The 14,958-nt window shown below is 50.2% G+C and overlaps 1 protein-coding gene across 1 annotated transcript in view; it reads left to right on the plus strand.

Annotated features, from left to right (window-relative positions):
- Positions 1 to 14,958, plus strand: part of LOC148056207 (uncharacterized) — a 98,957-nt gene that overhangs the window by 351 nt on the left and 83,648 nt on the right. The window lies entirely within an intron of this gene.

The following is a 14,958-nucleotide window of genomic DNA, read 5'->3' on the forward strand; positions in this document are numbered from 1 at the left end:
GCCAGCAGCCGCGGCTCTGCGGGGATGCGGCGGTGGTTGCCGGGGTCGGTATCCCCTGGTGCCCCGGCACGCCGGCCGCGGCGCAGCCAAGCTTGCTCTGGGGGCCGAAAGGCTTTCCCGGCCCCCCCCCCTCACTGCGAATGGCATCCACCGTGGGACAGGGTGGGCGGTGTTGGGGGGCTGGCAGGGAAGGTCTCTCTTTGCGGGGTCTCAGTGTGGCATAAAGGAGGGGGTAGCGAGGTGCGGGTAGGTCTCTTCTCCCCAGGAGCAAGCGATAGGACGAGAGGGAACGGCCTCAAGCTGCGCCAGGGCAGGGTTAGGTTGGATATTAGGAAAAATTTCTTCACCGCAAGGGCAGTCAGGCCCTGGCCCAGGCTGCCCAGGGCAGGGGCTGAGTCCCCACCCCTGGGGGTATTTAAAAGCCGGGGAGATGTGGTGCTTAGGGACATGGTTTAGTGGTGGCCTTGGCAGTGCCGGGTTAACAGTTTGACTTGATGATCTCAGAGGTCTTTTCCAACATAAACGAATCTATGATTCTATAAGGCTCTCAGTGGCAGGGCCGCCGCTGGAGCAGGGCATGGTGTCCCTCCCCTGCAGGAGCAGAGCAGCTGGACTTGCCCGGATTTGTGCGTGGCTTCTCTGATGTATAATATAACATAATGAGCTTGTGTGTGCCACAGCTGGAGCTCTTCTTGTATCTGGGGCACTGCAGCATGTCTCCAGGTCCCTCATCTTTCCCCTCTGCAGCTGGTCACTGAGTCCTGAAACTTTTCACAGAACTTTTGGGAACGCTGAGTCCTGCCTCTCCCTGTGGCAGGAGCCCCTGCCCGCCACCCACCTGGGATGGACACAGTGGGGCCCAGGCCCCCCACCCTATAAAATGGGGCGCAGGACTGGTTTGCCTCACGAAAACTCCAAGCAAGCTGTTTCCAAAGTTTTGTGCATGGGGCTGGGACTTTTCACTGGGAAGTGATGGGCTGTGCAGGGGATGGTGAATACTTCAATAAAGTGACTATAAAAAAGGATGTTTATTTTGAAGGAAGTGCTGACTGTTTCTAAGACATTTGTTGCTGCATTTGCATTGTCTTAACACGTACAGGTCCCAGTCAGAGGCAGTGACCCCGTGCTCCTGGTCACTGCACAAACCCCTGCCCAAAACCATGCATGTTTGGCTGAGGTTAGAGTATGGCAGAGGCTTCAATACAGCCACATCAATGGAAATGTGGTTCTGAGAGGGAAACCACAGATTTATCTCAGTAGAGCTTAACTCCACTTGAACCTTGGCTCGGAAACAAGGTTTGGGGTTGAACTGAGGAACCTGGGAGGTGGTAACTCTAGCGAGGGTATTGGGCTGTGTGGGGAGGAAGGGAGAGGGCAGCGAGGGGTGGCTGCAGCCCAGTGTTTCCTGGGGCACAGCAGGGAAGGGAAGAGCTGGAAGTGCCAGCTGGCTGGAGCAGCATTAGGAAGCTTCATGCTCATTATATGTTTTTCTTTCCTTTGGGTCATGGGGCAGCCCTGAGGAGGATTTGACTGAGCATCATTCAGGTGTGTGGCTTTACCCTTTGATCACTGCTGCTGAGGCTGGTAAAGGTCACGAGCTCAGGCAGGTTTTCAGGTTTTATTGTAGATCCTACTGGTGAATGGGACATGGTCCTCCAAATGTGTGGGTTTCTCAGGCTTTGACATGAAAGAAGGCAGTTCTTCGGGGCTGAGGCTCTTGGTCTTCACCCAGTCCCTACTGATGGTGCGGTTCTGCTCTGAGGAAGGCCTGAGTACCACAGCTGCAGTAAATGTCCTCAAGGAGAGGGATGGGGAGTGAGGAGCAGCCGGCTGCAGATCTTGGCTGGCCTTCCCGACCCTGGATCTGGGCTTCGCTTTGCAAGCTGGAGCAGTGACCTGTGGCACTCCTGCGGCCAGCCGGGTGCTTCGCATGCCAAGCCTGAGCCAAGTGGGGAATAACTGGAGCCAGGAGTGAGTGCCAGAGGAGAGCAGCTAATGAGTTGAGCCAGGAGTTGGTGTTCAAAGCTGGTGGGACCTTGTTGAGGTTGCATGTTCCCTCTGCTCCATGCAGCAGCAGAGGAGCGGGCACAGCATGTGGCATTTGTGGCACCTTAGGGTTGGAAGGAAATTAGGATCCATTTCTTAGATGGAACCATTAGGAAATTAGAACCATTTCTTCTTCTCTCACTCCAGCTCAGTTGGGATTAAACGATTTGTTGATGCCTCCTGGGCCTCTGCTTGGGTTGGGGTAGCAAACAGTTGGTGTTTCTGCAGCATCCCTGTCATGGAGTTGGCATTGTCCCCTCTCCTGTGTCTGGCTGCAAAGCGGTTTGTGTGGCTTATGCTTGGGAGAGGCCAGTTTATAAGTTCATAAGCCCCAGCTGGGGCTTTGGGTTGTAAAAGCAGGAGGTGAATCCGTCTAGGAGGGAAACTGGGCTGTTGCCATTTGTTGTGGTTGTAGCTGTTACCAAAAGGATGCTTGCTGATGACCTCGGGAGGGCCAAGGGTGTCAGAAATGGGTGGGAATTGACCCCAGTGTGCCAGGAATGGGGATGCCTGGTGTCCTGTCCCCCGTGAGTGCTGTTCCCTTAAAAAACATCCATGCCCTTTAAGCAAACAACGTTTGCATTGAACTGAATCTGTCCCTTGAGCCCTAATCCACATGTAACCTGGAGCAGCAAGCCAGCCTGGAAATGGTGGTAGGGGTGATTTTTAGGGCAGCATTATAAGGCAGCGGGTGGGAGTTGATCTCCCCGTGATCACTGCTGCTGTGGAGCTGTGTGTAAGCTGGCATGCACGGCACGTTGTGCAGGGTAGGCAAAGCCTCAAGTGCCTCCTTCCCAAGGCTGAATTATTCAATTTGCACCTATTTTTGATGGTTTGAGCTGTAACGATTCCTGAGTGAGGCCCCTTGCAGTGCTGTGGGTCTGTGCTGGTGGGGGAATGGCTGGGAAAGTGGCACTGGCAGCGTTTCTCTGAGTTTGGGGTGCTGTGGGGTTGCATGAGCCCCAGCTGCCGCTGAGCATCCCCGCTCCGTGTCCCCAGATGCCCAGATGTGCTGGCACCTCTGGGCATGACATGGATGTCTCCAGGGCTTTGCTGATCTCACCCCATCGGAGGGCAGCCATTTGGGGGATGCTCTGGACAAGGAGAAGGGGAAAGTGGGAAACCTCCCTGGTATAGTGGGAATCTGGTTGCTCCAGGGCTTCTGGAAGCTGTTTTTTCCCTGTAAAGTGCAATAACCGTAATTGCAACCCAGCCCCGCAAAACACAAAACTCCCCAAACCAACCCAGGAAAAACCCGTCTGGGAACGTGACCCAAAAATGAATGCACACGAACAATTTGCCATTAATTAAAGCTTAGAGTCGCCCAATTAAAATCTCCTTAATTAAGGGATGCATCTGAAAATGCAACACTTGGCTCCTGCAGATGGTATTTCTTGCTCGAGGGCTGATGAAAGTAGTCTTTCAGTAAATTATCCTCCTGGAGGGCTGGTACTCCAAAATGTCGAGTACAGCGTTGTGCAGCAAGGCTCCTCAGATCTGGTGTCTTGTGCTATCATGTGTTTGTAATTAGGATGTGTACATGGACTTTGTAAACTAAACATTTAACTTCATGCAAATATGCAAAATCATACATAAATTGCGATGCGTTAGTACTGTTTGTGTATGTACGGTAGCATATGGTTTATATGATATAGATTGGATTTGTGTGTGTGCATGTGTGTATATACAAAGCTTACAAAATGATGGTAATCTTAACTAGTTTCAAGTCAAATTGCTTAAAAATCCAGAAATACCAGATTTGGACTCTTTATGTCATCTCCATTTGACCCTCCAGTGCATGCACGTTACTGTGGAGTCCTCAATTAGGCAATTATATGGTATTATTTCTTTTTCCCCCTCACAAGACCCTAAATTGTGCATTTAAAGTGGCATAAATACAGGGGTCGCTGCCTCTATCCCCGTCACAGAGAGAATCTGTGCAGCATTCCCCTGTGGCTGTTTGCCCCTGTGAAGGCAGAGAACAAACGATTAAAACTTCAGGGCTTGCAGGAGTTACGAGAGCCCCCAGACAGAGCCTGCCAGTATACTTTTACAATGTGGCTTTTATCACAGAGGTTCTTCGTGCCCTCCTCTTAGCTGAGGTTTTCTGCACCAGAGGATGCAGGGGAGAGCCAGCCCGGGTTTGGTGTGCCTTGGGTCCATCCAAAGGGGCTGGAAGGATGGATGCAGGGTTGCTGCAGGGCTGCGCTGCCTCCCGGGGGGGTGACATGGCCAGCTGAGGTGTCGGTCTGCTCCACTCCCCTGAAAAAAGAAGAATCAAAACCTGGAGAATGTGGTGCAGTGTTTTCTGCACCGGGCCTAAAGGAATGCATCCATTTTCCTATATCTGATGTGAAAGGTGTCCTGTCGCAGCATGAAGACTTGGAGAGATGGCGAAGCGGGCCCGTGGGCTGCAGTGATTAACTGTCCTCGCAGCTGAAAAACACCCCCCCTCATCTGACATCTGAATTTGCTGAGCATCAGTTTCCAGCCATTATCTGCTGGATGAAAGAGCCCTTTTCCACCCTGACATCCTCTGGCTCCTTTGTCCGTGAATTGGGAGGAGTGGGTAGAGGCAGGACCCTTGCTGCTTTCCTTTGGACAAATGCCATCCCTTGCCCTTGATAACTTTTGGTTGCTTGGTTGTATCCCCACTCAATGCACTTGGGTGCCCACTCGCTTGGGTCCTTTGAGAACCCCAGCCTGGATGTGGCCCCAGTTTCCTCTGCCATGTCCAGAGGAGAAGGCACTGACCTGGGACATGATGTTGCGTTTTGGGACGGGGCATGTGCTGGATGTTTTCACACTGCCCTCACCAAATGCTGCCATCCCACCCAGTGCCACCACCTTCCCAAGGTGATGGGAGACACACGATGCTTATGGCAAAGCCGTAAGGGACGGGGACACTGGGGTGTGTGTGCATGTGCAGAGCTGGTACCACTCCTAGGGCTGCCGTATCTGGACAGCTGCCATGATGATGCTTTTTGCTATGGTGTTTAACTTTGCCGAACTTGAGCTGTTTGGATTGAAATGTCTTTCTGTTATAAGTCTGTCTCATGCTGAATTATTTGAAAAATTTCATCCAAAACTGTCCAGCAGTTCCCAGGATCCCTGTCTTCAGTGTGTATTTGTATTTCTGTAAGCTGGAGTGCAGACTTGAAGTTTGGCAGCATCCCCACGAGAAATCCTTCCAGATTAGACCAAGTTATAAAATCTTAAACCTTTCCGTGAGCAATGGGCCATATGGAGCCTCATTTCCTAAAAACTCTCTCTCCCTGTTGATTTTTTTAGGTGCCCACTCTCTCTGTGCCAGGAGGTCTGGATCCTGCCCTGGGCCGGCTCCAGCACTCGGCAGCCCACGTCCCCACGTGTGCCACCATGCAGAGCGAATAAGGACCAAGGTGCTCCTGCCTGCCCTGCAGCCAGGGATGCTAGTGCGGCTTGCACCTCTATTTTTTGCATGTAATGGGTGGAAATCACTACATTTAAATTCTAGTGAGCTGGGAAAGGGTTTCAAGGGTGAATAAGTGCTGTTCCTTAGGGGAAGATTTTTCTAGAGGAGAAGCGTAATGGATTGCCTGCATGCTGCAGGTTTACGATCATATAAACTCCCTCCGATTACCAGGGAGTTGAGCTAGATGATACATGCATGGCGCCCACGGAAAAATAAACAGTTTGAACTGGGCCATGCGCTGTTATGCCTAAACTGTTGCCTGCCCTTGTCGAAATATTGACAGAAGCTTCGCTGCTCTCCCAGGCAAAGCCTGGTGCCAGCAAGCAGCTCCGGCTCCTGGCACTCAAGCCCAAGCTAAGCTGGGCTGGTTTTAGGTTTGCCTCCAGCGAGGTGGAGGGGTCCAGGAGGCAGACACAGAGCTTGGTGTGAGAAGCAGCTCGGGGGGGGGGGGGGCTGTCCCCACCCCTTGCCTCGGGGCAGGCTCCCAAAAGTCTCCTAATTTCTTGCAGGGGGAGCCGCCATCTGCTCCTGGTTGAGGTCCCGGCTGCACCGCGGGGGCTGATGTAACATCATTCCACCCCTGGCCAAGGAAGCCAGAGCTCTTTGTGTATGTTCAGTATGTGCTATATATATACATAACATCAATCTTCACTCTCGCAAGTCTTGTAGTCATTATGGGGCTGTGGGGCTGGTGTTAAGCCTGTGCAGGCAAGGGATGCGGGCTGTGGTACCGCTGTCAGTAGCTGCGAATGGTTACAGCTCAGCCTCCGAGGAGAGGAGTCCGCTCCCCTGATCACTGCGGTGTATGGGATCATTCGTTCCTCTGGGGTTTGGTTTTGTTTGAGGCTTGTTTGGGAAGGAAAGTTCAGGAGCCCCTTTGGGGATGTGGTGGATATCAGGTGGCTCATGGGGACTTTTGGGTGCTGGGGGCTTGGTCCTCATAGCCCCAGCTGGGTGCAGGCTTGGGGCTCAGCTTCGCAGGGCATGACAAACTTGAGTGCAGATATCTTATTTTCTTCAGCAAAAAAGAGAGCAGAAGGCTGTTCACCCTAACCTACCATCGCATAGCAAGATTATTATTTCTTTTTTTGTGCTTTGCTCCCTAATTTTAAACAAACCAGGCTGGCAAGGCTGGGTCTGTCCCCTTCCTTCACGTTCCAGATTGAGCATGGGAGAGCTGAACGAGAGGCCGAGCACCCTTGGCTCTCCTGGCTGCCGTGGGTTCTGCTTCACTGGGGGCAGACGGTGACATTGGCAGAGGGAAGTTCTTCCTGGCTGCCAGCTGGTGGCAAAGGGACTCCTTGTCCCTGGAGTCCCTTCATTGTGCAAAGGCTTAATTTCAAAGGCTTCATTGTGGAACCTGCAGCCCCTGTGACAGAGCAGTCAGCTGAAAAGCTTTGCTCTCTTGTGGCCATCAATTAAGAAAAAAACCTCTCTAAGACTTAAGCACCCTCCTCCCCTGCCTTTCCCACTCCAAGAACTCAAGAGAGCAACACAGTGACAAAAATCAGCTTCTGTTTAGGGCACGTCAACCCTGACAGTGCATCTCTGTCCCACAATGATGGCAATTAGTGCAGCACTAATTACCCACGTGGGACTTTGCTTAGCTCCCCCATCCCTCCCAGCAGTGTAATTCCTGCAGGGTTAAAGGCCACCTCAGGTCACATTGCGCTGATCCCGGTGCCACTGGGGACAAGGGTGCCCCAGCGTGTAGCCGGGTGCTGGCTGGGCAGATGGGGGCAGGCGGCGGGATGGAGGGACACAGCAGCCCCTTGCCCTGCGGCCGTGGGTCTCTTTGTTTAATCAGATTTGCTGCAATGGTTTTGCAGTCGGGTTGCAGTGCCTCTGCGGGAAGGAACACCGGGATTTGCTGCAATGAGGTGGATTTCTTTTCCCTAATTTCCTTTCCTTCTCCTCCCGACCCATGGTGCCTGCTGGGGGACAGTGTTTCTGGGAGGGGGCAAGGAGACCTGAGGGGATGTGTTGGCTCTCTGGGAGCAAGGTTGCCTCCAACGCTTCCCCATCCGCTCTCACTCCCAGCAGCCCCGATGCTCTCTGCGGGTGTCCCCCTGGGATGCTGCGAGGTGTGGGTGCAGCATGGCCAGCGCTGCCCATCCTCGGGTGGCTGCAATGCATTGCCACACCAGGGTGCTCAGCAACATGACATGCCCCCTCATCAAATGACAGAATCATAGAACAACCCAGGTTGGAAGGAACCTCAAAAGATCATCTGGTCCAACCGTTGTGGGTAAGTGAGCCTAGATGAGCTTGTCTAGCACACTGTGCAATTGCATCTTGAAAACCTCCAGCGATGGAGACTCCACCGCATCCCTGGGAAGGTTGTTCTAGTGATTGATGGTTCTCACTGTAAAAAAATTCTTTCTTATATCAAGATTAAACTTGTCCTGATGCAACTTGTACCTGTTGCCCCTTGTCTTCTCTGTGACTCTTTGTGAAGAGAAAGCCTCCATCTGCTTTGTAGCTGCCCTTTAACTACTAGAATACTGTGATGAGATCCCCTTGAGCCTTCTCCAGGGAGGATAGAGCTAACTCCTTCAGTCTTTCCTCACAGGGCAGCTTCTCCAGCCCTTTGATCATCTTTAAAGGCCCTCTCTCTTTTCTCACTCCTCTCCCATCCACTGCTCGGTGGCCAGGGCTGGATGATGTCCCTTGCCACAGGCTGCTGAGGCCATCACCTTGTTGCAAGCCCTAAACACTGGCTCAGTTCCTCCTCTAAAGCTCATGGGAGCTGCAATGGGGAATTCTTGCTGCAGGATTTCTGGTTGGGGAAAGCAAATGGAGAGCTACTTGTGGAGTCCCCCCTCCTGGCTTTCCACAGGGGTCTGCTCCTGGGAGAAGAGGGTAATGCGGTGATTAACTAATGCGGTTTTAGCCAGGGCTGGGCTGCTCAGGGTTTTGGGAGGGTTTCCGAGGCTGTTCAGCCAAGCTGTGCAGAGTGCTGTGGGGGAGTAGTTGTTCTGACTGGTTCCTAATTATCATGGACATCACGTGAGTGGTGATGGCTGCACCAAAATCGCTCTTCACGCAAGTGTCCTTTTCAATGCTTGCAGGTTCTCAAATCTTTCTCTCAGTGTTGCCAGTCCAAAACATTTGAAGAGTTTTGTCAAGGGACCCAGTATTTATTTTCTGAGTATCAAGACGCAGATACACACTTAAATCCTCTTTTTAGAGCAGAAGAGGAGTTTCTGCCTAATTCCCATGACTCCCAGAACTGGGGCTCAGGGAAAGCTCCAGCTATTGTGCCAGCATTCACCAGGTGGTGCACACCAGCTCGCTTGAGCTGCTGTAACTTTATTGACTAACTGAGCACGTTAAAGACTTTGCCAAGTAATTAATTTGCACAAGACTTTCTCAGAAGCTTAAACCCCTCTGTTAACATTGCATCATCCTTCCCAGAGCAAGCTCATCCTTGGATGCTTCTTCTCCAGGTCCCTCTCAGCATCTGCAATGAGGACCAGAAAGTGATTGCCCCTTTCTAGACACATATGGTTTTCTTTTTAGGTTTACCAAGCTCTATCTCCTTTTTTTTTTTTTTTTTTTTTTTTTTAAGAAAGGGAAGGTGTTAGTGCAGACCATGCAGCTTTGTGGCTCCCTGGGCAGAGGGAGGCAGCTGGGATCTTCTAGAGGTACGATGCCCTTTCGGATGTTGGATGTACCTAAAAATTGGAAAGATGCTTGCACTGGGCTGCATCTGAAAAACGCCTGTACTGATCCGAGCATGCACAGCATCCCCATGGCAGCTCAGCCTGCAAGGGCACCGCTGCTCTTTTTTTTTTTTTTTTTTTTTGACACAGTCAAGTTCTTTGTAAATTAGTTCATTATTTGAAAGATGGGAGTGATTAGTAAATAAATTGGCAGAAAACAGACGTGTGTTGGGAAGGGAATCTAGCCCCAAACACCAGAGCTAGCTGGAAACATTTTCCCCCACGTCTTTCCGGTGTGTTTTCAACACAAAAATGCACTTTCTGCAGTTGAGATGCTGAGATTATCCTACATAAATTTTTCCCTTAGAAAAAATTAGCTTTTCCATTGAGAAAACAGAAATAATTTCACTGCAGGCCAGTTCAACCCCAGTAAAACCACTCCCAGCTTGGGGAGGTCACTGTACAGCCCAGGTGGTATCAAATCACCTCTCCCAGGGGCTGCCTTGCCCTGCTCTGCTTCTCCCTCCCTATCCTGGTTGAGCAGGATGAGTAGGGAGGAGAGTGGGTCCATTAATCCTGGGAACTAATACAGCCCCACAAGGTGATGAAGGTTAATACTGAGCTCCTTCCAAACAAAATACGCAGGGTCATTTCCACAGATCTCATTCAAATTGTTTCATTTGGGAAGAATGTCAGAATTTCTTCTTTTTGATCCAAAATGCCTCAGCAAACTGTCCGGCTATTTTAAAACATCCCCTTTTTTTTTTTTTTTTTTTGCCAGGAGGTTTTCTCTGCTCTGAGATAAGATGGATAGGGGCAGGGGTATTTCAGCGTCTGATCACAACTGGGCATTGAGGCAAGGGTGGAAATGCCGGCATATCTCCCCTAGGGTGGGATTTCTCATATTTGCTAGAGTTTGTTGAGAAGCAGGAGGCTTGTGCCAGGCTGGGGAGGGCTGAGCCTTTGCTGGCCCCAGATGGCCTGAAGGGTGAGCTTTGAAATATTGCTGCAGCCGCTTGTGCAAGGTGCTTCATGTATCTCCCCGGCCAATCTCGCTACACCAGGGAGACGAGCTGGAGGAGTCAGCTGTAAGCACGAGGACCCAGAGAACGGAGGGTGGCTGCAGATGTTCAAGGCTGGTGATAGCAGCAGCATTTTTGCATATGCTCCTTTTCTTATGGAAACACTTGTCCATAGGCAAAAACTTATCCTGAGAGCCATCAGGGCAGGGTAGCAAGGAGCGGACGAACAGATTTGGTGCTGGCAATGACTGGCAGCAATGCATCTCATGGAAACGAAGGGCCAAACCTCCTGTGGCTTGTGTAACTCTCACAGCTTCTGGCACCACTTTGGGAAGTTAATGTGGGTGCTTTTTCCCAGGGTGGTGTGAATATTTGCATGTGCACGTGGCCTTTTTTCCCCCCACTCTAAGGAGCCCCATAATTGCATTTATGTTCACTTGAGAGCTCTGCTCGGTGGTGGGGACCTGCTCCTGCAACACCTGCTGTTCCTTGTCTTTAATGGCTCCATATGGCAGGTGTGCAGAGTTCATCCCCTCCTAAACCTCCTGGGGGTAAATTAAAGGGGTTGGGCACAGGTCAGACAGATTTAGCTCAGGTAAAAACAGTTGATTTTTGTTGCTTTCACCAGTGTGAGTGAAAGTCAATTTTTTTTTTCTTTTTAGTCTCTTAAAATCATTCAAATAGCAGTTTCTATTTTCTTAAAGGAAAAAAAAAACCCTACATAAAGGTAATTAACTTTTATTTGTTGAAAGCTGACTACCCTCGCAACTAGCATTATGCAGAGATATGCTTCCCCGCTTGCAGAAGATGGATGTACTGTAAGTTGATACTTTAGATAAAACATAAAATATTTCTATCGGGACTTAGAGAAATAGGAGAAGCAGGTAGGAAATATATTGCGGAGGCATCTTTAAGCACTTCAGAGCCCCAAACTCATCCATGACAGATGCAGGGATAATCTCTCCTGCTGCTCAACTGCAGGCAGCTGTGGAGGAGGATGCAGCTGAAGGTTATCACAACAGCCAGCCCCAACTGTTTAGAGCTGGCAATGAAAACCAGAAGAGCATGGGGGGGAGGGATGTTTTAGTGCAGAGAAAGGCCCAGGATCTTTCACACCAGTTTGTCTGGATGGTTTTGATGGGAGAAGCGAGTCCAGTATCCCTGCCTTTTATTTGGGTGGGGAAAGGTCTGGTTGCTGGATGCCCGGTGCCCCAGCTTGGAGAGAACCTGGGAGCAGGTGGCTGAGAATGAGGTAAGGACCAAGCAGATACCGAGCACTCTCCCTGTGCGAGAGCTCGCTGGTGGAGCGGCTCCATGCACATGTGTGCAATAACTGACTTTATGATGGGTGATTCCCAGGAAATGAAGCATCCATAGCTTTTGAGGCCAGAACTGAACCGGGAAGCAGTGGAATAGGGTGGCCATGACACAGAGCAGGGCTGGGGCTCCCTGATCTCTTGCTTTGCTGTGGCCCTGCATGAGCTGCTGTTTCTCTGCCTGTGGTTTCCATCTGTAAAGCAGGGAGTGATGCTAGACAGACGCATACTTTTACTCATTCTGTAATGGCTCTGAGCTCAGATCTCTTTGCAAGACAAAATGCAGCCAGGCAGTAGATTATATTATGTTCCATTAGCTCCTCGCTTTCTCGCTCCTCGCTTTCTCTCTCTTTTTTTTTTTTTTTTAAACCTGCTAGACATGATGTTTTGAAGAAGTGCTGTTATTTTGCCAGCTTGCTCTGTCTTATGCTTATCCTTTCCCTCTGTGAGTGCCAATGTTTATGTCATTGCAATTTCAGCAGAGTGCTCTGGATTGTAATGGAGAAAAGTGGGAGTTGATGGGCTTGCTTGGAGCAGATCCCACCAGCTGGGGAAAAAAGCCATGTTTCAATGCAGGAGCTGAGGGTGACACAGCTCATCCCTGAAAGGTGTAAATCAGAAGAGATATTCAAAGTTACCCCATGGCATGAAGATCATAGAGTAGCAGGGCGAGGAGAATTTATTGGGATATTCTCTGTGTGTACAGCACCATGCAGGACCCAGACCTGATGTGTTTTGGGGCACTTGTATGCCTCTGTACTAACGATTAAGTGTGTGTATACTCAAGACCGAGGAAGAGTGCATGCTACAGGTTAAGTACGTATTTTCAGAGTGAAAGAGGTACGGTTTATCATGACTTTTCCTGCTTTTTGTTTCTAAGCCACATTTTCAATGGCAGCTTCCATTTGGAGTGGGAAATGCTTGACTAAAGAGGCAGGTTCAATGAGTTACCATCCAACGAAGGCATCTGCTGCACAGGAGTGAAACCTTCAGCTTGTCAGAGTTGCGTTATTAATACTTTTCTGATGTCCTTGAATGGATCAATTAAACAGCTGGGTTTTGCCTGTGCAAATGCTGGTCTTTGTTTTGGCAGGCAGGGATGTGCCAGGACTGAGTGAGATGTTCTGTAATGAGAGCTATTAAAAGGTCATTAGCGATGCAGAGAGGTTTTGAAGTTGGATCTCGTTTTCTGGCAGCAAGCTCTGCGTAAGTAGATTTAAAACAACTCCTGTGCACTTCCCCCTCCTCCCCTTACTGGAGCATTTTGATTGTTTTAACTTTGAGGGTGGCAAAATGAAAGATTTCGGTGAGAGAAGTGAGGGAAGCCAGAGGACCTAGTCTCCATTGTGCCATGTGGTCCTCCTTGCCCTGGCCAGTGACTAGAGGACAGGGGGTGCAGAGTTTAATGTGAGCTGCAAAGAAAGAGGGAGAAACAGAGAAAACCAGTGGCTGCTCACTCTGTACGTAGAGTTTGAGTGACTTAAAGAACAGCTTTTTGGCCGGGTGGCCTTGCTTTCCTACATCACTTGGAAACTCCTGCCTGTACCTGCATCCAGCCAGCTCCTCGTTGCCTCTCTGATGTTTTCCCCGCAGATTTTCTAACGGAGGTTTGAACACAGCCAGCACTGCAGCACAGAGACGCTTTGTGGTGTGGCTGCTAGAGAGTTTTCAGGAACTCAGTGGCTGCAATCAGCTGATTGTGGGGCCTCGCTTTCTTACAGGACAGGACGGTTGGTGTAGGGAACTTCATTCCTGGCAGCATGTGAAGAGGTTTGTTTCCATTTCACAAGGATTGTGTTTCTGCCTTGTAGCCTCACAGCAAGCCCAGGCAACCAAGCCCCAAGCTCCCTGTGACAAACTAAATGAAAAATTGCACAATTTGTTGCTGGTTCATGTCAATAACTGCAAGGTTTTGTACTCATTCCGGAGGAGAGGAGGGCCTGAGTTCCTCGCACAGGAGTGTTTGAGCAAGACTTCAGTCTGGGGCAGGTTGCAGGGCTGGTGCTGAGCCCTCCCATGCTCTGTAGGCAGCAAAAAAAAGGCAGATGGAAATTAGCCCCAGCCTTCCTACTGATGCGCTCCATTGCAGGGACGGATGAATTGCAGGGACAAAAGCAAAGCAGGTCACAGCTGCCTCAGACCTGCTCCTGGGGCTGCTACAGAGGAGGAAAGTGCTTTTTCCCATTTGCCAGTGGGAAATGCATGAGGGTGAGCGTATATTGAATGCTCCCAAGCCGTAGTTCACGGCCAGGTGCTTTCTAGTTGCCATACAGTTTGCACCAGCTCTTGGCATCAGATCCCTTTGGACTGAAGTCAGCTTCGATGGCTGTAAATCAGATGCTGCCATTGCCGGGGGGTCAGTACTTGCCCCTGCTCCCTTGGGGTGGCTTGAACCTAGGCAAAAGGTGGGCATTCCCAGGCTGGCTGCACACGCCTGACCTGCTCCCAGCCCCCAGGGAGAGCCGCTTACCCTGGTTTGCTGGGGAATGGACCAAAGCGGTGCCCATCTCCCTGTGCGCCTGTGGCTCGTAGGAAGCACTAGTCATCCTGCTCTGACTAGGCAAGTCTTGCAAAACCACGTACCATGCTTTAACGGCAGAGGTCCATAATGTTTCCCTCCTTTGCAGAATAAGCCTTTAAGCTGCTAAACTTGCTTTGAGCAAAAACTTCTTTTAGTGGCTCTTTCTAAGGAGGAGATCAGGTGTCTGCCTGGGGTAGGCGGTTTTCTGAATCCTTATTAATGGGTTCATTTTATAATGCCTCGCTTGGGGTTTTCCTCTCCAAATGAATGGACTTTGGGGAATCCTATACCTTCTGCAGTGCTGTTAATTTTCTTCCACAGCTCTGCTGGTTTTCATTGTCACCTCTCACGTTAGCTGTAACAACCTATGTGTTGATTGTATATATTATTTAATTCGCTGCTGGCCTACCTCAAGGTTGTGTTGTGGTAGAGTTTCAGTTGCTGGGAGGACTTTAAGTCCAGATGAGATCTTTTTCCGAAAGGGAAAGATGTTTTTCTGAATTCAGCCACTGCTGTTGGTCTTAAAGGAGGAATTAAGCTGGAGATGTCCTTTGGCATATTCTTTGCAGGACACTGCATCACAGTGGAGTTTTTTGTCTGGCTTGAAAATGCATAAGTAGGAGCAGAACCCATGCTCAGTGACGAGTCTCGTACCATTTGATGGATGCTGATTGAGAAAAAGTGACCTAAAATTAAATTAAAGCAGCAAAAATGCTGTGCCTCACTGTTTATCTCAGGCACGCTTAGTTTACAAGGCAGCACTTAGAAGTCATATCTTTGGTTCTTGTGGCTTGATGATTTAGATTTTATATTTTTCTGTCTTAAATATACAAGGCAGTCATGGTTGTGGGTGGGCTGGGTGTGACTATGCCCCAGAAGCACTACTGGTGTTACTGGGGTAGTTCCTTGCTGCTCTCTGGAAGAACTGGGCTGG

The sequence above is a fragment of the Nipponia nippon genome, unplaced genomic scaffold (genome assembly GCF_047370975.1).
Source record: "Nipponia nippon isolate SJK-2023a ecotype South Korea unplaced genomic scaffold, ASM4737097v1 scaffold_16, whole genome shotgun sequence".
NCBI classification, from domain to species: domain Eukaryota; kingdom Metazoa; phylum Chordata; class Aves; order Pelecaniformes; family Threskiornithidae; genus Nipponia; species Nipponia nippon.